The sequence below is a fragment of the Piliocolobus tephrosceles genome, chromosome 1 (genome assembly GCF_002776525.5).
Source record: "Piliocolobus tephrosceles isolate RC106 chromosome 1, ASM277652v3, whole genome shotgun sequence".
Taxonomy (NCBI): domain Eukaryota; kingdom Metazoa; phylum Chordata; class Mammalia; order Primates; family Cercopithecidae; genus Piliocolobus; species Piliocolobus tephrosceles.
In genome coordinates, this window is record NC_045434.1 from 68,105,449 (window position 1) to 68,127,977 (window position 22,529).

At 45.6% G+C, this 22,529-nt stretch overlaps 1 protein-coding gene across 3 annotated transcripts in view; it reads left to right on the forward strand.

Annotated features, from left to right (window-relative positions):
- The first annotated feature begins 9,996 nt into the window (after window positions 1-9,996).
- TRAF5 (TNF receptor associated factor 5) overlaps window positions 9,997-22,529 on the forward strand; it is a 48,173-nt gene continuing 35,640 nt past the window's right edge. Inside the window, exon 1 of one of the 3 annotated variants that reach the window (XM_023198301.2) lies at window positions 9,997-10,248. The gene's annotated coding sequence lies outside the window, so the exon portion shown is untranslated. Of the gene's footprint in view, window positions 10,249-10,321; window positions 10,461-11,236; window positions 11,253-22,529 lie in introns of those variants that run through there. The other 2 variants (XM_023198303.2, XM_023198305.2) reach the window with 2 other exon arrangements.

Consider the following 22,529-nt stretch of genomic DNA (forward strand, 5'->3'; position numbering starts at 1 on the left):
GAAGATCAGAAGTTAATATTGGGGGAGATGTTTGCCAATTGTCATTACTAGGTTTAAAGTAGACAACTGTTAATAAAGGGAACAGGTCTTTACAATGCAGTAATTTAAACTTCAGAATCCTAAAGCAGGAATCTGGGTGAGCAGGGTCTCTAAGGAAAAAATGCTGGTGATGTGAAGTGGAGGGATCTAAGAACAGTCTTCACAATGTAAATGACATCAAAGTTGATGTCTCAGAATGCTTCATATTTTTCCTTCCTTTGGACTATTTTAAGAAAGGTGAAATTTTTATTCTGTACAATTTAATCTTACTTGTAAGGTACAGTTACCAATAACTAAGAAGATGCTGAATAATACCACAACACAAGGCATCTCTTGGATCTGTCTAGTTTACTACCCAGAACAGCTTTCTTATTTGACAAGATTTGGCTTGAAGAGGCCTTTAATCCAAAGACCATTTTTGTTGATATCCTGCCCCTTCATCTTTTCCAAAAGAGTGAAAACAATCAGAATCATTGAGGGCTTGTGGCCTATGTATGCAAAATGGTTGCCCACCAACCTTTAATATGATGAGTTTTCCAACTTGACTAAACAACTTAAGTTCTGTGAGCCTCATTTTCCTCATTTGGGGAGGAATATATAAACTGGGGCATACAGTACCTGCCCAATGTATGTTAGAGGTTTTTACATGTCTACTTATACCATACCCTTCTTAATAAGGGAAATATATTTTGACTTTTTTTTTTTTTTTTTTTTTTGACAGAGTCTCGCTCTTTCACCCAGTCTGGGGTGCAAGGGTGCAATTTCGGTTTTTTTTTTTTTTTTTTTTTTTTTTTTAATTAAAGTGCAGTGCAAAAAGAGATTAATTTCAGTTCAAGATGACAGACTGGACATAGTCTTTTACTTTTCTTTCCCATAATCTCCCCCACCAGTCTTACTGAAATGACAAGAAATAGAAAAACCAAAATAACCCTTAGCAGTGCTAGGAAGCCAGAGGAGGAGCTACCAGCAGATGGGAGTAAATTTATGACAAAAGCCCACAGAATTAAGGAACCTCTAATGTGACAAAGAGCTGAAGCCAGCCTTTTGCTAACAGCCAGCAAAGAACTCAGGCCTTCAGTTGGACAACCTGCCAGGAACTGAATCCTGCCAACAACGATGTGCACTTGAAAATGGATCCTTCCCCACTTGGGTCTTGAGATGACCAGAACCCAGCTAACACCTTGATTGCAGCCTATGATTAAAGTAGAAGCATCCAGATTCCTTACAGAAACTCTGAGTTAATGTGTGTTTGAGCTGCTAAGTTTTGGCAGTGGTTTGTTTTGCAGCAACAGAAAACTAATACAATGGATAAATATATACCATGTTAACACTAATCAAAAGAAAGTTGGAGTGACTGTATTAATGTCAGAAAAAGATTTCAAAGCAAAGACTGTCATCAGGGTTAAAGATGGTCATTTAATAATGATAAAGGTGGGCAGTTCATCAAGAGGATTCCTGACAAAACTGCAAGAAGAAATACACAAATTCACCATTATAGTCAGAGATTTCAACACCATCTCTCAATAACTGATAGAATGTGGAAGCCAAGGCCGGGCGCGGTGGCTCAAACCTGTAATCCCAGCACTTTGGGAGGCCAAGACGGGCGGATCACGAGGTCAGGAGATCGAGACCATCCTGGCTAACACGGTGAAACCCCGTCTCTACTAAAAAATACAAAAAAAAAAAAACTAGCTGGGCGAGGTGGCGGGCGCCTGTAGTCCCAGCTACTCGGGAGGCTGAGGCAGGAGAATGGCGTAAACCCGGGAGGCGGAGCTTGCAGTGAGCTGAGATCCGGCCACTGCACTCCAGCCTGGGCGACAGAGCGAGACTCCATCTCAAAAAAAAAAAAAAAAAAAATGTGGAAGCCAAAAATTAGAGTATAGAAGACTTGAATAACACACATTTACCTAACTGAAATGTGGGATCATTCTACCCAACAGCAGAACAAACATTCTTTTCATGTGCACATAACATTTTTCTCAATATCAGCACTACTGACATTTTAGGTTAGATAATTCTTTGTTGTGCATTTAGAACGTTGAACAGAATCCTCAGCCTCTACCCACCAGATACCAGTAGAACCCACCACCCCAGTCTGACAATCGAAAATGTCTCCAGACGTTGTCAAATGTCCCATAAGGAGCAAAATCACCTCCAGTCGAGAATCATTGCAATATATCATATTAATAAAGGAAAAAAGCCATATGATTATGTTGATAGACACAGAAAAGATATTTGACAAAATCTAACACCTATTCATGATTAAAACTTAGAAAACTAGGAATATAACGAAACTTCCTCAGCCTGATAAGAGCATCTACAAGGAGCCTACAGTTAACATCACACTTAATTGAATGCTTCCCCTCAGGATGGGAATCAATGCAAGGATGTCTGCACTCACAACTCTATTCAGTGTTTACTGGAGGTTATAGCCAGTGCAATAGGCAAGAAAAAAGTATACAGATTGGAAAGGAAAAACTAAAATTGTTTTTATGTGCAGATGACATGAAATTGCATGTAAAAAATCGCAAGAAACCTGCAGGAACTAAAATAGTAGTTTTTGCAAGTAGCAAGCTTAAGACAATCAGAGGATACAAGATCAATGTAAAATCAATTGTATTTTCATATAATGGCAACAACTGATCTGAGAATGGAATTAAGAAAATGTTATTCATGATAGTATCAAAAAGAAAAAAAATACTTAGGAATAAACAAAAATGTGCAAGACTTGTCCACCAAAAACTATACTGCTGAGAGAAATAAGACCTAAATAACTGTTCATGGATTGGAAGACTTGATATTGTTAAAATGGCATTTCTCCTCAAATTGATTTATAGATTCAATCTAATTCTTATAAAAATCCTAGCAGGCTTATTTTGCACAGACTGACAAACTAATTTTGAAATTTATATGGTGATGCAAAGGACCTAGACCAGGGGCCAGTAAACTTTTTCTATAAACAGCCAAATAGTAAATATGTTAAGCTTTGTAGTCCACAAACTGTTGCAACTCCTAACCTCTGCCATTTTAGTTCAAAAACAGCTAGAGAAAATATACAAATGAACAGACATAGCTATGTGTCAATAAAACTTTATTTACAAAAACAGGCAGCAACTCCTTAAAATAGACAAAACAATTTTGAAGAAGAACAAAATTGGGTGATTGGCACTAACTAATTTCCATATTTGTTATAAAGATGCAATAATCCAAGATTGTGATATTGGTATAATGATGGACATACAGATCAATGGAACAAAATAAAGAGTCCAGAAATAGACTCACACATATGTGATCAACTAATTTTCTTTTTTTTTTTTTTTTTTTTTGAGATGGAGTCTCACTCTGTTGCCCAGGCTAGAGTGCAGTGGCCGGATCTCAGCTCACTGCAAACTCCACCTCCCGGGTTTACGCCATTCTCCTGCCTCAGCCTCCCGAGTAGCTGGGACTACAGGCGCCCGCCACCTCACTCGGCTAGATTTTTGTATTTTTTAGTAGAGACGGGGTTTCACCATATTAGCCAGGATGGTCTCGATCTCCTGACCTCGTGATCCGCCCCTCTCGGCCTCCCAAAGTGCTGGGATTACAGGCTTGAGCCACCGTGCCCGGCCAACTAATTTTCAATGAAAGTGTCAGTGTAATTCAATGGCAGAAATGATAGAATATCTACATGCAAAAAAAAAAAAAAAACCTCCAATAAACCTTGATCTTTACCTTACATCATACATAAAAATAAACATAAGATGGAACACAGACCTAAATATAAGAACAAAAATGGCCGAGCACGGCGGCTCACACCTGTGATCCCAGCACTTTGGAAGCCCGAGGCGGGAGGATCACCTCAGGTTGGAAGTTTGAGACCAGCCTGGCCAATATGGTGAAACCCTGTCTCTACTAAAAATACAAAAATTAGCCAGGTGTGTGGCGCATGCCTATAATCCCAGGTACTCGGGAGGCTGAGGCAGGAGAATGACTTGAACCCAGGATGTGGAGGCTGCAGTGAGCTGAGATCGTGCCACTGTACTCCAGCCTGGGTGGGGCAGGGTAAGACTCTGCTCAAAAAACAAAACAACTATAACTTTCTAGGAAAAAACACAAGAAAATATATCACTGAAGCATGATCCATAAGAGAAAAAAATTGATAAATTGTATTTCATCAAAATTAAAAATGTTACTTTTCAAAAGACACAAGAAAATGAAAAGGTTAGCCATTGGCCAGGAGAAAATATTTGCAAAACGTAAGTCTGATCAAAGATTTGTATCCAGAATATACAATGAACTCTTACAATTCAAATATAAAAGCTCTTTCAAATCAATAATAGAACAAAAAGAGGGGGTGGTGGAAGATTTAGATACACATTTGCTGAAGAAGATATGCAAATGGAAAATAAGTACATAAAAAGATGATCACATCATTAGTCATAAAGGAAATGCAAAGTAAAACCACAATGAGCTACCTGTAACACCCACTAGAACAGCTAATATTAAAAAAAACTGACAATAGCAAGTGTTGTCAGGGATGTGAAGAAACTGGAACCCTCTTACACGGATGGTAGAAATGTAATATGATACAACTACTTTGGAAACCTATTTCACAACATCTAAAAGACTAAATGTACACTTAAAATACAACCCATTAATTTTACTCCTAGGCATCTACCTAAAGAGAAATGAAAATTTATGTGCACACAAAAACTTCTATTCAAATGTTCACAGCAGCATTATTTATAATTGTAAAAACTAGAAATAATACAAATGTCTATCACTTGGGGAATAAACAAAATGGTCTATCAATACAATTTTTTCTATTATGGATCATGCTTTGATAATATATTTTCATGGTTTTTTTCTAGAAATTTATAGTTTTGTTCTTATATTTAGATCTTATGCTCCATCTGGTTAATTTTTATTCATGGTATGAGGTAGTCAACAATAAGAAATAAAACACTATTGACTTATGCACCAACATGGATCAATCACAAAAGTATTTTCCTACTTGACACAAAATGCTACATATTTATTCATATTAATTTTCTTCTTTTTTTTTTTTTTTAGATGGAGTTTCGCTCTTGTTGCCCAGGCTGGAGCACAATGGTGCGATCTTGGCTCACCACAACCTCTACCTCCTGGGTTCAAGTGATTCTCCTGCCTCAGGCCTCCGGAGTAGCTGGGATTACGGGTGCCTGCCACCATGCCCGGCTAATTTTTTTGTATTTTTAGTAAAGAAGGGGTTTCACCATGTTGGCCAGGCTGGTCTTGAACTCCTGACCTTGTGATCCACCTGCCTTGACCTCCCACAGTGCTGGAATTACAGGTGTGAGCCATGGCGCCTGGCCTTATTCATATTAATTTTCAAAAAAATGCAAAGCTATGGAGACAAGGAGATCTCTTGCTTGAGGCCAGGGCTCGGGGTGTGGACTGACTGCAAATGGACACAGGGGGCGAGGGATTTGTTCTAAAATTTCATTGTGGTTATGGCTGCACAACTGTATACATTTACTAAAATTCATCAATTGGGTGAATTTTATATTATTAAAAGTACATCAGTAAAGTTGTTTAAACAAGGAAGAAGAAGTATGGAACTGGAAGGGCTGTACAAAAGCTGTATCACAATGAGAGGCCCTCATTTGTGCCAACAGAAAGTAGCATGAGATTTCTGAGGATAGAAGTGGCAAGGTCATGGAATACTGAGAAATGATTAGAGTCAAAGACCCTTGAACTTTGTGTTTTTTCCCAGGATGGGCCCTTCCTGAGCTTATGCCTTTCTTTCTAATGCTTCTGTCCTGTTTTCTGTGAAATGGAAGATGTGACTAACCAGGGTTCCAAGATCATTGCTTGAAATCTCAGCATATAGAGTAAGCACTATTCTCAAAAATAAATACCACATAAATGGTCTTCCTTGTTACCAACCTATTACAAAATGCAAGACCAAACTGTGCCGATCAAACCTATTATCTTGCTTCATGATTCCTAAGGCTAAATAATAACTTTTAAATCTATATTGTAATGCCTTCTGGTGATTATGCAGAATTAATATGTTAAAATGTTTTCCTAGTAGTGATAGGAATTGCATGTGTGAATCTTATTAAAGAAACTGTCAAAGAGGACAGAATTCATACTTAGCCGGTGTACAATGAAGACAGGAGGCCTAATTTAAAAACAATAAAAATCTCATTTCTCCAGCCAAGGCTGACCATCAGACAATCAAACCATGAACAGGAATAAGGAAGGGTGTGTTTATGTATCAAGCAGGGGATCCCCTGGAATAAATACATAATATATGGCCATAGGAACAGTACAGGTCTGCTTTTTTAGAGTGGTGCTGACCCTATAACACAGTAGATAACAATAGAGTAAAGCAAGGTAGAACAAAAAAAACATGGTTTTTTTCTTAAGCTCCTGAGTTAAAGGTGCAGCTGCTGAATGCACATACATAGGCTCTTTTGCAAAGGGAGGCTTACAAAAAATTTACATTGGTCCCAAGAGAAGCTCCCTGCCCCATCCCAGTACTCCCTCCCTCTCTTCTTGTGGTGGTCAGCACACTGACAGGCAGAGCTGAGCTAAAGGTTATTTGATGGAAGCAAAGGAACCAGTCATTCATGTCTTGTCTCAATACAACACCTACTTAGTGAGCAAGCTGCGTGTTCTCTGTGCACAAGACCCTGAGATCTCCTTTTTGCCTGGAAGTGGTTTGCTGCTACAGTATATCACCCTTTCCATGTGTGGTTCTATTACAGACAAAGACTTTCCATTGTAACTTGCAATTGAGTCAAACGTGCAATCTATGGCCCAAGGAGAGGATTTTCCCTCCTTATCTGATCTCACTGATCTCTAGGTGATGGGAAGTATGAACTTTCGCCCTGCTAACTAACTCACTACATTGATCAGTCTTGTCACAGAGGAGCAGCCTGAGGAAGATAATGCATCCATCTACTATTCCAGTAGGCGGCGTCCTCACCTGTCCATCAGCACCATCTTTACATTGGCAGCCAGGGTTGCAGTCTCTCATCCTAATTTATACAGCAAATTAAACAGCTGAAATCCATGTCTTCGGGCATCTAGAGCAATATTACAGTGTCTAGAAGCAACAGATAAAGGGTTAGCCCTTTCCTTCTGCATAAAACTGTAGTGTAGAGTTCAGCCCTGGTCTTATTTTGTAACTGAATTTAGTTTGAAGGTTGGATTTTGTTCAATGTTAGATATAATGTTGAACTTAATGCTGAATATTTTCAAAACACTAAAAGTACTAAAATTTGTCTTTAAGTTGTTTTGTTTGAATTCACACCAATCATTTATTTGAGAGGTAGGGTGTAGTGGCTAGGAGTACCAGAACCAGACTTCCCAGAATTCAAATTCTGCCTCTCTCAAACTAATAATTTTGTGATTCTGGGCAAATTGCTTAATAGATAAGATTTTCCATCTATAAAATGGAGTTGATTGTTAAATGAGTTAACATGAAAAAATACCGAGCACAGAAACTGGTATATAAAACTTAATAGGCCGGGCGCGGAGGCTCATGCCTGTAATCCTAGTAGTTTGGTAGGCCGAGGTGGGTGGATCACTTGGGATCAGGAATTTGGGATCAGCCTGGCCAACATGGCGAAACTCCATCTCTACTAAAAATACAAAAATTAGCTGGGGTGTGGTGGCGCACGCCTATAGTCCCAGCTACTCGGGAGGCTGAGGCAGGAGAATTGTTTAAACCCAGGAGGTAGAGGTTACAGTGAGCCAAGATCGTGCCACTGCACTCCAGCCTGGGTGACAGAGCGAGATTCCATCTCAAAAAAAAAAAATAAGAAAAAGAAAAAAACCAAAAACCTTAATAAACGTTAGTTATCACTTGAAGGTATTTAATTTTTTTATATGTGCATTTACGTACATACAGGATTCAAATTCCACTTTATGATCAACAAGGAAATTGGGACTATGTTATTGACTTCTGACTAATATCCATCTAAAATTCCTTTACCTTTCTACTTAGACTCAGCCCTCGAGTTATGCGGCCCCCATTTCCCACCACAATAAAGATCCACCTCTCTATCCCAGCTTTTATTCCATCATATTTAAGGCTTGCACGTAATTTCTGGAACAGTTGACTGCTTTATTCAGTTGGTGGGGAGAGGAGTAGGAGACAGAAGCAAATCACAGTCAATGACAGGACTAGGGACTCTGAGCATACCTGCATGTATGCATACTGGACACTGATGTTCCAGCCAGTGAAAGGAGATATAACTTCTGAAATCATTATCAACTTTATTATGCTTGGAAGTAATGAGAAGAGAGGCAAGAAGCAGGCAATTGTAAGAGAAAGTGGGTGGGACGTAGTGGCTCGCACCTTTACTCCCAGTACTTTGGGAGGTCGAGGTGGGAGGATTGCTTAAACCCAGGAGTTTGAGACCAGCCTGGGCAACATAGTAAGTCTCCATCTCTTAAAAAAGAAAAAAAAAAAGTAGCTAGGCGAGCTGGGCGTCGTGGTGTGTGCCTGTAGTCCCAGCTACTCTGGAGGCTGAAGCGGCAGAATTACTTGAGCCCAGGAGATCAAGCCTGCAGTGAGCTGTGATCATGCCACTGCACTCCAGCCTGGGTGACAGAGTGAGAACCTCTCTCAAAAAATACACACACACACAAAGAGTGGGAAACTATAGTGTGTGGCAGAACAGAGAGGAGAACTCGGGTTCACTAAGCACCTACTCTGTCAGGTGTACAGGAGTGCCATCTTATTTAATTCTCATGAGAAGATTATGAGACAGATCTAGAATACCGAAGCAACACCCACCAGTGCATCTCCCCCACAGAGCGGTTAATCTAACTCACCAACCAAAAACGATTTGGATCTGGATTTCTGGCTCTTTTGAGAAATAAGAGATCAGGTCACAATAGGCTGGCACTGGGTGGTGGCTGCTCCACTAGATCCTCCACCTGCTCTTTAGTGCCAGCGCCTCCCTCCTTTCTCCATGACCACAACCTCTGCCTCCCTCCTGTATGTTTCCTGCCCAGCTCCTGAGCACATCTGAGTTTTTGACTCCCAAGGTGTATATTATTCTCCCCTTTTATTGACGAGTACTGTAACTGAAACTCAGAACAGTCAAGTACTTTTCCCACGGTGGCCTAACTGAAAGTAAAGGATCTAGATAGAATTGGAATTTTGGTTCATTTCATTTATATAGAATGTATTGCCCTTGGAGAGAATATATTGTAAGAAAGAGCCCATATTTCAGAGTGTGCAAACCGAGCGCGGTGGCTCAGGCCTGTTGGGAGAGCGAGGAGGGCGGATCACAAGGTCAAGAGATGAGACCAGCCTGGCCAACATGGTGAAACCGCGTCTCTACCAAAAACACAAAAATTAGCCGGGCGTGGTGGCGCATGCTTGTAATCCCAGCTACTCGGGAGGCTGAGGCAGGAGAATCGCTTGAACCTGGGAGGCCAACGTTGCAGTGAGCCGAAATCGCGCCACCGCACTCCAGCCTGGCGTCAGAGCGAGATTACGTCTCAAAAAAATAAAATGAAATAAAAAATAAATAAAATAAATAAAGAGAGAGAGAGAGAGAGACCTGGATTCAAGTTCCAGTTGCAGAGCTTGCTGAGTGTGTCTCACCTTGGGTACGTCACTCCACGTTGCTGCTCTGGCCCTCAGAGAGCTCATCTGTAAAATGGGGATGACCAAGCCTACTTCACCAGCTTGTTTTGAGGACCACAGGAGATGCTTGGGAAGCCAACCCTTGACATAACGGGGAGCTCTACAACTCTCAGAGATTGGTAGTGTTAGGCCAACAGGCCAACAGCAAGAGGAGGGCTGGCAAATTTGTGCTACCCTGAAGGAAAGTCTGGGAAGGACTGATTTGAGCCAACTTTCAAGGCCTTGAGCAAATAGGTAAACACAGAAAAGGACTGGCTGAGCCTTATCGTGCCTGACGGAAGAGCAAGACGTCCGCAATTGGAACGCACGTGAGGGAAATCAGATGACTAGACTTGTAGATACTAACGGTTCTGAAACGGGTAGGTTAGCTTTCCAACCGCCTGGGTGACAGTCTCAGCCTCCGCCCGACCCCTTCCTGCGCGTCCGCTCTTCCCCTGCGCCCGCCCGCGCCCCTCCGCCCGCGCCCCGGCCCCGCCCCAGGCCTCGCCCCCGCTTCGCCGCCGCCGCCGGGCGCAGCCCAGGAGCAGCTGCGCGCCTGCAGACCGGCCCAGCGGAGGCCGCGCGCAGAGCCCCACGTGAGTCCGGCGGATCGCCGCCCAGGGCGCCCTCGCGGCGGAAGGTCCGGGGTGGGGACACCGACGAGCGCTTTTCATCTCGTCCCAGTTACTTTGAAACCGAAAGCGCCTGCTGGCGTCCTGCCGGTCCCCGACCGGCAGGGAGGGCGCGAGGCGGCGGCTGGGCCGCGGGAGGCAGAGGGTCCCGGGCTCGCGGGAGACCGGCGGGGCAGGTGACCGCCGACTGCCCCGGGACAGTGGGTGCGGTGCGGAGCGGGTTTTCTTAGCCCGGGAGAGGTGTGGCGAGGGCGGAGACTGGGGGTCCCGAGCTGGGGAGCTGGTCCAGAGGGCGGCTGTGGACCGGAGGGGCCAGGTTCTGTCGGGGTGCGCTGGTGGGGAGGACTTTCAGGCACGTCCCGCACACCCGCACTGCAAACCGGGCCCTGGCCCTCTTCCGACCCCGAAGGCACCCCCTCCACCTTTGCAGGGCTTTCCAATCAAAGCAACTCCAGAATGAAACGTCAGGATTGCCAGGAATGGAAGCCTCCACTAACTGTTCGTTTGCGCGTCTTCCTTTAGAAAGCAGATACCCCCCTCCCCCAGAAGGCCAGCTCTAATGAGCCTTGACGCAAACCAAAGTTCGGAGAGGTGGAAGGAGTTGCCCAGAGGCACCCAGAGAACTCGCAGATTCTGAGTTCTCCGTACCAGATTGTCTCCACTTTGTTCCTGTTCTGCAGGGTCTTGGTGGTTCTGAGAATGTTCGGGGCCAAGCTCTTGCCGCGCGCGGGTCCCACTGGGCCACTCTGGCCGGCCGACTTTCTCTGCTCATTCTGCCTCCTTCTGCTAAGTTTCCATATTTGGGTATTTCAGATTTACTTTCATGAGAACTGAGTTATCTCGCTGTGGCACCAGGCGAGCGTTGAGGTTGGAGAAACCAGGCGAGGCTCCCTGCCAGGGTTGCCCCTGCAGCCCCCACCCTCCATAGCCCTGGGCTCTGACCCACCTCCTGTGAAGATAGGCATCTGGTGAACAGTTAACTCTGTAAATATTTATTGGGCAGGTGCTGTGTGAGAACTGGGCTGGGGCCAATGGAATATGATTATTTCCTCCAGAGATACTTGCATTTTAAAAGGGCTCTGGAAGACCTGAGATGCAAAGAAATTAGTTGAACCATTTCTGGGAATAGAACAGTTCTGGGTGTGTGCGAGATAATTTTAGGCAGCAAAAGGCTGGGCTAGGACCTCACAAATCCCAGCACAGCTGCTCTGCCTTATGTACTCACAAAGCTGAAAACAGGGGTGTTAATGTAATTGATGGTTTGGGTGGAAACACTTCCATCCCTAACTCTCATTTGAACTAGAAAGACAGAAATTGCTGCAGGAACGATGCATGTAAGATGGAAGTGGAAAACGCCTAGCTTCTGTAAAGGTTTTTGATTTTGTTACAGTTACTGTTTTTGTTGTAACTCTATGGAATGGATCAACTCTCAGATCCCTGGGTCCTGGACAGAGGCAGGAGAAAGTGTCTGAGCCAGCATCTGGAACAGAGGAAGTGATGGAGAAGGATACTCCTCCCACGGCCTCTGGGCGGAGGCCTGTTGTGATGGGCAGGGTAGGATGGTGGTGTTTCCCTCTGTCAGCAAGCATCACCTGAGTACTCGCTGGACTTGGGTAGTAGGGCGATGGAAAGAATGTGAAAAAGAGCTGCCGTCTACTGAATGTCCTAATGATAGGGACTGGTATGTTTCAGAGGGGATGATTTGCACAGTCGGGGAGCTAGATGCCTCAGAGTCAGTCTTGTTAGGCTAGCAATGGGAAAGGCACCTCAGTACTTAGACAAACCTTCTGTGATTAGCTCAGCTTTACTGGGGAGGACCTTGAAGGAAAAATAATTGTTTGTAAAACTTGTTCCTTTGGAGAGCATTTTCTCTTTGCTCTTGTCGTTTTGTTCTCATTTTGTCCCCCATGACGCCCTCATGAGTTAGAGCAGGCTTATTCTCTACATCTCTCAAATTGTGAGGGTGAAGCACTGAGGGGGTAAATAGCTCCCTGAGCTCCACTGCTGGACCAGGCCCAGAGCATTGAGGTGTCTGGTTCCCCTGCTCCAGGCCCCTCACCCTGGCTTCTCAGAGAGCCATATCTGCCCACCTCTTCCTCTGTCTGAGGGGTCAGCAAGGGGACCCAGATTCTGATAATGCCTCTGTGGTCTGTCCCCAGCAACATGGAACAAGTTCTGCTGGAGGCTCTGGCCTAACCACCACAGGAACAGGCATCCACTCTGTTAGCTCTGCCCAGCCAGGCAAACTCGGGGCAAGACCCGTGTCTGTTTTCATGTGTGTCTTGGAACCTGGCATAGAGTAGGTCTAAACAGATATTTGCTGAATCGAATTGAATTCATTCAGGGTGTGTCTCCCTTGGGGTCTGAGCTGCCAGGGACAAGTGCTGGGTAGGCTTGGGAGAGAGAGGTTGAGCTCCCAGCAGGACTTGCTTAAATCCAGAAATTAGAATAACACTGTACAGCTTACAAGAAGCCCATCTCATCTGATTAATTTCTCACTACCTCCTCAAGAGAAGGGAGAGGCACATGCTATTCCTTCCACTTTACCTGGTTGCAAGCTGAGGCTCAGAAGTGATTTAAAAGACCTCACAGCATATAGGGTTGGGGCAGGACCCAACCCCAAGTCTTCTTTCTCCAATTCCTGTGCTTTTCCCATAGTTTCTTAACTAAAGGAAGCCAGAATTCTGGGCAGGAGGAGGACGAGAGAATCAGTGAGACAGTCATCAAAAGCTGCCTGACCTTGTCACTGATCGGGGTTAGTGTCTGACTCAGTCTCTGAAGAGCTTTTTTCTGCCCAGGTTGTGGCTTTTTCTGAGGTTCTGGATAGGAGTTCTAGCTCCAGTAGAGGTGTAGCAGGTGAGTGTCTGTGTGTGTTGGGGCAGAGGTGAACATGCTGCAGGGCAGAGGCAGTCCTCAGAGCTGGCAGGCCCCTGCTGCTGCTGCTACTGCCGCTGCCACCACTGCCACCACCACCCAGGAGTGGGCCAGCATGAATTTGTTGCCTTGCCCAGATGAAAGCTTTATTTGAAGGATCACACAGCAGCCTTGACCCACATGGCCTCCAGCAAGTCCTATCTTGTGAGAAAGTGGCATGGAGGACCAGGCAGGAGATAAAAGTGAAAGTACTCATTAGTCCTGACAGAGGAACTCAGTCTGTTTCCAGTGACAGTGGTGAGCACATTTTGCATATTTGTACCTGGAGGCAGGCAGTGATGCATGCTTGGATCGTGCTGTAGCAAAAGCAGTATATATGCAAATGGTCTGTACACTGTGCAGTATCCATGTGACATGCAGGTCTTAGAGACCCAGTATTAAGTGACAAAGCCCAGTGACTGCCCTCCCAGGATATCTGTGTGGAGCGAGGGCTGCCATCTCACTTACTTTCAGCAGAGCCCCATGTCTGATTTCTTGACACCACAGGCTCCATCAGCTTCCCTCCTTAGCAATTCAGAACATTCCTGAATTTTTTCCCATGGCGTTTTTTTTTTTTTTTTTCCTCTCAAGGAGAAAGTGCTGTCCTCCAGATCAAGGCGAAAGCACGTTCTCCATCTACACTCCCAAGTCAGCTCTCTCCTCCTCCCTCTGAGGCAGGTTCCCTCCCTCCCTCCCACAGACTTCTTCCCTCCCCTACAAGCTGAGTTTTCTGTTAATAAGAAGACTCCATGTTTCCCCAGTCCCTCTTCTCTTTCTTTCACTGACAAGCTTCTGGAAAGAGTGGCCAGCTCTTGCACTCGCTGCTCGCTTGGCACCGTGCACCTGCTGTGCTGCTCTGATTGCTCTGTGTAGGTTTCCAGGACCTGGTACTCCTCAGTCACCAGCCCATACCAGCCCACGCTACAGCTATTACTTACCTCCTTGGAGGTTGCTACACCGCCCCCACCAGCATTCCCTTCCTTGATGTCCAGCTTCTTATCTTCCTCTCCTGCAAATGCAGGTATGGAGCCAAGCCTGGGTCCTCAGGCTGGATTTCAATTCTCTGTGCTTCTTTCCTTGAGCCCTTGGCCATTCCCAAGACTTAAACCAACACTCTTAGGGAAAGGCTGATCAAATTTCCATCCCTCACCCAGTTCTCTTCACCATTATGATTTGCAGTATTCGGAATCTTCCCCATGCTGTTTTAGGAGCACCTTAGACATTCGTCCCGGGTCGCCTCTTTCTCTGTGTTCTCTCTAACTGTTGCAGAAATCGCTGCTATTCCTCAGTCACCTTTATCCTGTCCCCCTCAGCCAGTCCGGATCTATCTATTCCCAGTTCAGGGCCACAGGGACTCTTTCCTGGGCAACCTTAATTAAGCATTGACTCGTTTTCCTGCCCCAGGTCCATCTGTATTCAATTTTTCTTTTCACACTACTGCAGAGGGGCCTCCCTAATACATAGCCTGGTCAAGACCTGCTACTTTCAATGATGGTGTAGTAGAAACAGTGTAGACTTCAGAATCTGGTGGGCCTGGGTTCAAATCTGGGTTTATGATTTGCTGGTTGTAGTTATATAATCTGAGCAAGTTGCCCAACTTCTATAGTGTCTGTATTCCCACTGGTAAATAGAAATAGTAATGTGTGCCACTTGGGGTTGCTGGAAAGATTAAATGAGTCAATATATACACAGAACGTGGAGTCTGGCAGATATTCAGTAAAACTGGTTTTCTCCTTCCGTGTGGTTAATAGCTGTAGAGCATTGTGGGGTTTCTGGGGAGCTGGAAAATGCATGCCCAGCCTAAAGGCATCAAATTTAAATTAAAAATTAGCAGAAGAATTGCTGTGTGTCAGAATAGACCATCTTTTTTTTTTTTTTTTTTTTGGGGGGGGGGGATGGAGTTTCACTCTTGTCACCCAGACTGCAGTGCAGTGGCACAATCTCAGTTCACTGCAACCTCTGCCTCCCGGGTTCAAGCAATTCTCCTGCCTCAGCCTCCCAAGTAGTTGGGATTACAGGCGCCCGCCACCACGGCTGGCTAATTTTTTGCATTTTTAGTAGAGACAGGGTTTCGCCATGTTGGGCAGGCTGGTCTCAAACTCCTGACCTCAGGTGATCCGCATGCCTTGGCCTCCCAAAGTGCTGGGATTACAGGTGTGAGCCACTGTGCCTGGGCGAGTAGACCATCATTTAAACTAGCCTATTGCTGCCACTTTGCCATCTCTAAACCAGGCAGACCTCAGGGGCCGGGGTAGGGAAGCTGGGATGGGACAGGTATGGTGGGGATAAGGTGGGGATGAGTCCTTGGCAGGCAGAGGGGGCAGGCAGCCTCAGAGGCTGGGGCCCTATGGTCCAGGTTTCAAGGGCAGGAGTCCAATTTTCAGTACTTGTGGGCAGTGCAGGCGGCAGCTTTGGAGGAAGAATAGTGCTTGGCAGAGAGCCAACACAGGAAAAAAATAAAACAGATCTGGGAAACAAAAATACAAGCTCTGACTTGATCGCCAGGAGCAGACCAGTTACTTTAGCAGGATCCAATGTGAAGGCACAGCAAGATGAGGTTGACTTGATGCAAAGCCACCACCCAGAGCCCTTTCTATTCTCCTGTACTAAGGTGGATGGCTTAGAACAGCCAGGCTGTGTTCTAATGCTTCTGTTAGGGAGACCCTTGACCCTGGAGGATGGAGGGAGGTGGATGGGTTTAAGATAAGCAGCAGGCATGAAGGTCGCTCTTCTGTCTTCATGATTTTAGGATTTCTGAGGTAGAGGTTGGGTTGATATCTATGATGCAACCTAGGAAAACTTACCATGCCTCCTTGGGTTAAAGGCAGAATAATTTAATATAAAGCAAAGGCTTATATGCTAAGCAGATGCAGAATGAAAGAAGTGATTAAAACATTGGGTGGAGTTATTCCAGGAATAACTCACTAGGGAGTGAGAGGGGTAGATAGGAGAAATGGAGGGGGAATATTAGACTTAAGCAAAGATGTTTTAAAAAGATGAAGAACACTTTAGTCACCCTTAATGAATGGGAAGTAGATTATTTGGGAGCAGACTGATTTCTTTATGTTAAGATGTTTTATTTCAAAAACCAGTACTTTGGGATGTTGCCTCAAATTCTCTGTATCATTCCCACAGACCTCCCTTAGAGACATTTATTGCCATGTATTAGCTATGGACAGCCAGAGGCTAAGTTCTTTCCCCACTTCCTTGATACTAACAGTTCCCATAGGGTCTATGTATGACTAGGTGGTTCACTTTCACTTCACTTACACTGGATCTTCCTAACAAGTGGACCTCTCTAGCCCTCATCTCTTCTACCTCATAACAGTAGTGCTGGATTTTCTCATCATCATTTCTGTTCAAGCCTTGTTAAATAGCTCTAGGCCCTTCTTTTTTGTTGTTATATTGTTTTGTTTTGAGATGGAGTCTTGCTCTGTCGCCCAGGCTGGAGTGCAGTGGTGCCAACTTGACTCACTGCAACTTCCGCCTCCCAGGTTCAAGCAATTCTCCTGCCTCAGCTTCTGGAGTAGCTAGGATTACAGGGGCCTGCCACCACGCCTGGCTGTTTTGTATTTTTAGTAGAAATAGGGTTTCACCATGCTGGCCAGGCTGGCCTTGAACTCCCGACCTCAGGCGATCCATCCCCATCGGCCTCCCAAAGTGCTAGGATTACAGGCATGAGCCACCGTGCCTGGCCTTGTTTTGTTTTTTTGAGATAGGTCCTTGCTCTGTCACTCAGGCTGGAGTGCAGCGGTGCAATCTCGGGTCACTGCAATCTCTGTCTCCCGGGTTCAAGCAAGTCTCTCACCTCAGCCCTCCGAGTAGCTGAGATTACAGGTGCCCACCACCAGGCCTGGCTAATTTTTGTATTTTTAGTAGAGGTGGGGTTTCACCATGTTAGCCAGGCTGGTCTCAACACCTGGCCTCAAGTGATCTGCCCACCTCGGCCTCCCAAAGTGCTGGGATTACAGGTATAAGCCACCGTACCTGGCCTAAAGACCTGTAGGCCTTTCTACACCTGACTTGCCTATGCCTACTTTTTCTTACATCATTTCTCCTGCCTAGAATGCCTCCTGTTCAAATCCATTAATCCACACCCCTGCCACTCTTTTCAAAACAAATTCAAAATTCATCTCTTGTTAGGCTTCTGTGTTGGGGGTCCCCAAGACCATCCCCAGGTTCAGTGATTTGCTAAGAGGACTTATAGGATTCAGCGTCCAGCAGATGGTCATACTCACAGCTATGATTCATTTCAGCAAAAGGATACAAAGCAAAATGAGCAAAGGGAAAAGGCTTATGGGGCAAAGTCCAGGGGAGACCAGGTACAAGCTTCCAAGAGTCTTGGAAAAGACTCTGCAAAGGACTTCCGAGGGGGAATCACACAGGATGTGCTGAATTTCTCCAGCAGTGCATTGTGACAGCAGGTGTGAAGCACTGTCTACCAGGGAAGCCCATTAGAGACTCAGTGCCCAGGGTTTTTACTGAGGGCTGGTCATGTAGATACTTCATCTAGCACATGTCAAAATTCCAGACTCCAGAAGAAAAACAGGTGTTCCGCATAAAACACATTGGCCAGGCATGATGGCTCACGCCTGTAATCCCAGCACTTTGGGAGACCAAGGCGGGCGGATCACAAGGTCAGGAGATCAAGACCATCCTGGCTAACATGGTGAAACCCTGTCTTTACTAAAAAATACAAAGAATTAGTGGGTCTTGGTGGCACGCACCCGTAGTCCCAGCTACTTGGGAGGCTGAGGCAGGAGAATCACTTGAACTCAGGAGGCAGAGGTTGCAGTGAGCCGAGATCGCACCACTGCACTCCAGCCTGGGCTACAGAGCGAGACTCCATCTCAAAACAAAACAAAACACATTGTTTACCTAGACAGTTTAAGCACAGTGAGCCACTCTTAGCAGTTCAGGTGGTGGGAGCCTTACTGAAATCCATGTTCCAGACACCAGCCAGGGGCCATCCTTGCGAGCAGAACTTTCTAAAGATAGCAGTCTCAGGCTTGCTGTGTTAACTTGTCTCTGCACAGCTTTTCTTCATAATCTCATCTGTTCTGTCCTCTCAGTGCCTAACTATAGTTATGTTGTAGAGAAAATTGCCCTATACAAAGGGCAATTTGCAAAGGGTTTCAGCCCAGCATGGCCTCCTACTGCTGTGTGGCCCTTTGAACCCCTCCATTTTCCTCATTGGGAAAAGAGGGATTATAATTCTTGCTTGTAGGTCTCAATGGTGACTAAAGACCAAAGAAAATGATGTATTTGGTCATTCCATCCATCCCTCATGATTGAACACCTCCTTTATCTAAGGCAGTGAGTGAGCTGTGGAGAGTAAGATGTGAGTATGACATGGTGGCTTTGACAGCAGACAAGCCTGAATCCCTACCCAGCAGTTACCAGCTGTGGTACCTCCAACACATTGTGTCATCCCCCTAGCTTTGGGTTCCTGATCTGTAAAATATGAATATGAATAATACAATGAGTATCTACAAATGTGGGCTGCTGTGTGGATTAAGTGGGACAGCCTATGTACAACTCCTGTGGTATCTAGAACATTGTGGCACCCCAAGTGGCAACTGTTAATTGAGTCAGATATTTGAGTGCTTGCTCTGTGTCTGCACCTTAAAAAATATAAGACACAATTCCAGCACTGCTTTCTCCATGCTGGGGAAGACTATTGTTGAACAGATAATTAATTACATAAACAATTATTTACATTCCTGGCAAGTGTTGTTAAGGAGAAGTATAGGTGGTTAAAGGGCGTATCGTAAGTCGGGGGGACCCTAACTTGACGGAGGAGGCACACAGAGGCATAGCTGCATGTGTGAGGCTTCATCTGGGCTTGAATGTGTTTAGCTCAGCAAGAGGAGGCGAGAGAGGGAAAGATGTTTCCGGCAGAGACAACAGCTTCAGGAAAGGGAGACCCAGCCTTAGGGTGAAGGCTGTAAGGGAGGAAGGTTCTCTGTTCATATGAGGAGTGGCAAAAAGACCAGGAATCCAGGAGAGGTGGAGGACAGGTGGGGAGATTGGCCTAATTCAGAGGTCACCTCTGCCGCCACCCTGGCAGGGAAGGGGCAGAGCAGGGGCCCCATGCAGGGAGATTTGCAGGTGTGGTGGCAGGAAGTAGAGGTGGTCTGGTCTGATGATCTCTGGTTTTTTTGTTTTTTGTTTTTTTTTTTTGCTGTGCAGTAGGAAGTAGAGTTTCCTGGTGAGACTGGAGGGAGTGGTCAAGGTTTGTGGAGGAGAGAAAGGTTTAAAATCAACATTGAACAGAGTGAGCTGAGAGAGAAAAGCTGGCTTTGTGCTGTTACTGTGTTGGCACGATGAAGTCTCTAGAAAAGGACTCTGGCAAATGGGATTTTAGATCTCTAGCACCTTGTACAATGCCTGGCACCTAACTGAGGGCCCCATAAATGTTGGTTGCATTGAATTGTTGGCTGGCCTACCTATATACATTTTTCTCAGCATTTCCCCCTTTCCCAGGTGCCTGATACCCTTGTGCTAAAGCTTCCCGCTTAGCACCTCACCCAGAGGCTAGCTCACATTAGTGTGTCAGAGATTACAGGCATACGCCACCATGCCTGGCTAATTTTTGTATTTTTGGTAGAGACGGATTTCACCATGTTGGCCAGGCTGGTCTCAAACTCCAGACCTCCAGACCTCAACTGATCTGTTTGCCTTGACCTTCCAAAGTGCTGGGATTACATGCGTGAGCCACTGCACCCGGCCATGTGCACTGTTTTATGTATTGGGACCTCAGTACCCAAAGAAACAATCCCTGGTGTGATGGAGCTTATATTCTATTCTGATAGGGGAAGACAGAGAGTAAAGACATGAACAAGTAATATGTTAGGCAGTAATAAGTGCATGGGAGGAAAATGCAGTAGAAGATGGGTCTGCCAGGGATGTTGCGTTTTCCATGTAGGGAGGTCAGCAAAGGCCTCCCTTGTGAGATAACATTTGAGCAGATTCCTAAAGTGAAGGAACAAGCTCTTCAGATATCAGGGTGAAGAGTATTCCAGGCAGGGGAAAAGCAAGCAGAAGCCTCTTCTGCTGTTCAAGAAGAAGCAAGGCCAGTGTTGCCAGAGTGAGTAGATAAGGGGGAAGTCTCTAGGAAGTGAGGACACAGAATGGAGGGGCAGAGAAACAGAGGGCCGTGACCTCCAAGGTCACTGGCTTCTACCCAGAGTGCAATGGGGCCATTGGAGCAGAGGAGCAGCAGAGACAAGCTTCTGTTTTTAAAAGCATCACTCTGGCTGCTGGGTTGTGAATGGGCTGTAAAGGAGCAAGGCAGAGCAAGAGACCAGCTAGGAGATTGATGCAGTAACCATTGGGGGGATGATGGCAGCTTAGGCCAGAGTGGTTATGTTGACAGTGGTGAGGAGGCAGAGGGGAGGATATGTTGGGAAGGAAGATCCCATGGGATTTGGTGTTGTGAGATAGAGAGTAAGAGAGGACCCAAGGATCACTCCAAAATTTTTGGTCCAAGCGACGCTGTGATTGGTGGTACCATTTCACTGAGATGGAGGAAGGCTATGGGAGGAGCAGGTTGGATGGGGATTGGATGTGTTAAGTTTGTGATGCCTATTCAATGTGGAGGCATCGACTAAACAGTGGAGTGTGTCTGGGGCTCAGGGGAGAGGTCCAGATTACAGATAGAAATCAGGGCATTGTCAGCCATAGCTGGTAAGGCCAGGAGGTAGGACGTGCTCACCCAGAGAATGAGTGCAGATAGAAGAGAGCAGGTCCAGCACCATCCTGAAGCTCCAAGAGATAAGAGAAGGTGACCTGGAAGCTGCCACGGTGATCTGAGTGGTGCTCCTCATGCTGTCATGAGCTGTAGAATCTAGCCTGGGAATTTGCTAGAAAATGAGATTCTAGTTGCTACTGAGAGATCATGATACTGAAGTGTATTAATCAGTATCACATTATAACAAACGGACCCCCTTCCTCTGGGGTAAGATGTCCAAGCCAGCATTTGCATCATTTTCTAGAACAGATTCTTAGCAGAGCATCTGGGGCCCTGACTGCTCAGAGAGCTGCTGCTGTAGTTTTGTGCATATGCATATACATGATCCCTACCTTGACTGAAAAATTCTTGGGGACAGGAGCTACCTGGTAACCCACTCTCCTCCACTCCCATAATACAATAAGGCGCAGCCTTTGCATGTGACTGGCACTGAATAAAGCTGGCTAGGAGGGCAGGGTGGACATGCATGGTGATTCAGTGCTTATTTACGTGCCAGGAATTGTGTGATAATAATTTACGTGGATTTACTCATTTAATCTTAACTCCAAGCCTTTGTAGCAGGTACCATTATTGTCTTTTTTTTTTTTTTTTTTTTGAGACAAGAGTCTCACTTTGTCACCCAGGCTGGAGTGCAATGGTGCAGTCTTGGCTCACTGAAACCTCCATCTCCTGGGTTCAAGTGATTCTCCTGCCTCAGTCTCCCAAGTAGCTGGGATTACAGGTGTGCGCCACCATGCTCAGGTAATTTTTAGTAGAGACAGGGTTTCTCCATGTTGCCCAGACTGGTCTCGAACTCCTGACCTCAGACAATCCACCTGCTTCGGCCTCCCATATTGTCCCATTTTCTAGATGAGGAAGGGGTAACACAGGTAAGTGAATGGCAGAAGGGGTTGAACCCCAGCAGTCTGGCCCCAGAGCTGGTCTCTAACCAGTAAGTGGTACTTCCTGCCATCAAGCCCTCCTGTTTGTTGTTGGCTGCGATGTGGTGCATTTTCTCCCAGCTGTGACACAGAGTGAGGAGCACTGGCTTTGGAGTTGGAAAGTCTGTGTTCAAATCCCTGTTCCCATGCACTAGCTGTGTGATTTGGGGAAAGTTGTTTAAGAACTTGAGGCCTCGGACTCTTCACTGGGAATATGATGAGGATAGCAGTATTGCCACAAGGTTAGTGTGGAACTGTGTATGATATTGTATGTAAAAGTGCAGGCTGGAAATTACTAGTACATGTCAGGTTTTATTATTATCATTATTGTTATCATCATTATCTTGAGAAACCAAACTGTGAATCTCCTAGGACTAACCAGAAGAGCTGCCAGAGGCCTGGGGATCGTAGCAAACCCAACAGGCCCTGCTTCCACCAGAGCAGGTATTCTGTATGCTCTTTTATTTATTGATGTTTCTGCATGAAATTTGGTTTGGTAAGTTCTGCTGTGAAACAGTGCAACACTTGGGTAGCTGTTCCCTTAAGTCCTTCCAGAGCTGACAGGCTCAGTTGTGGGGTGGGGGGTGGAGAGGGTGGGGGAATCCACTCCCCCAGTTCTACCTACTTCTCTTGGATCTCCTCTCTGGGCTCCCTACCTG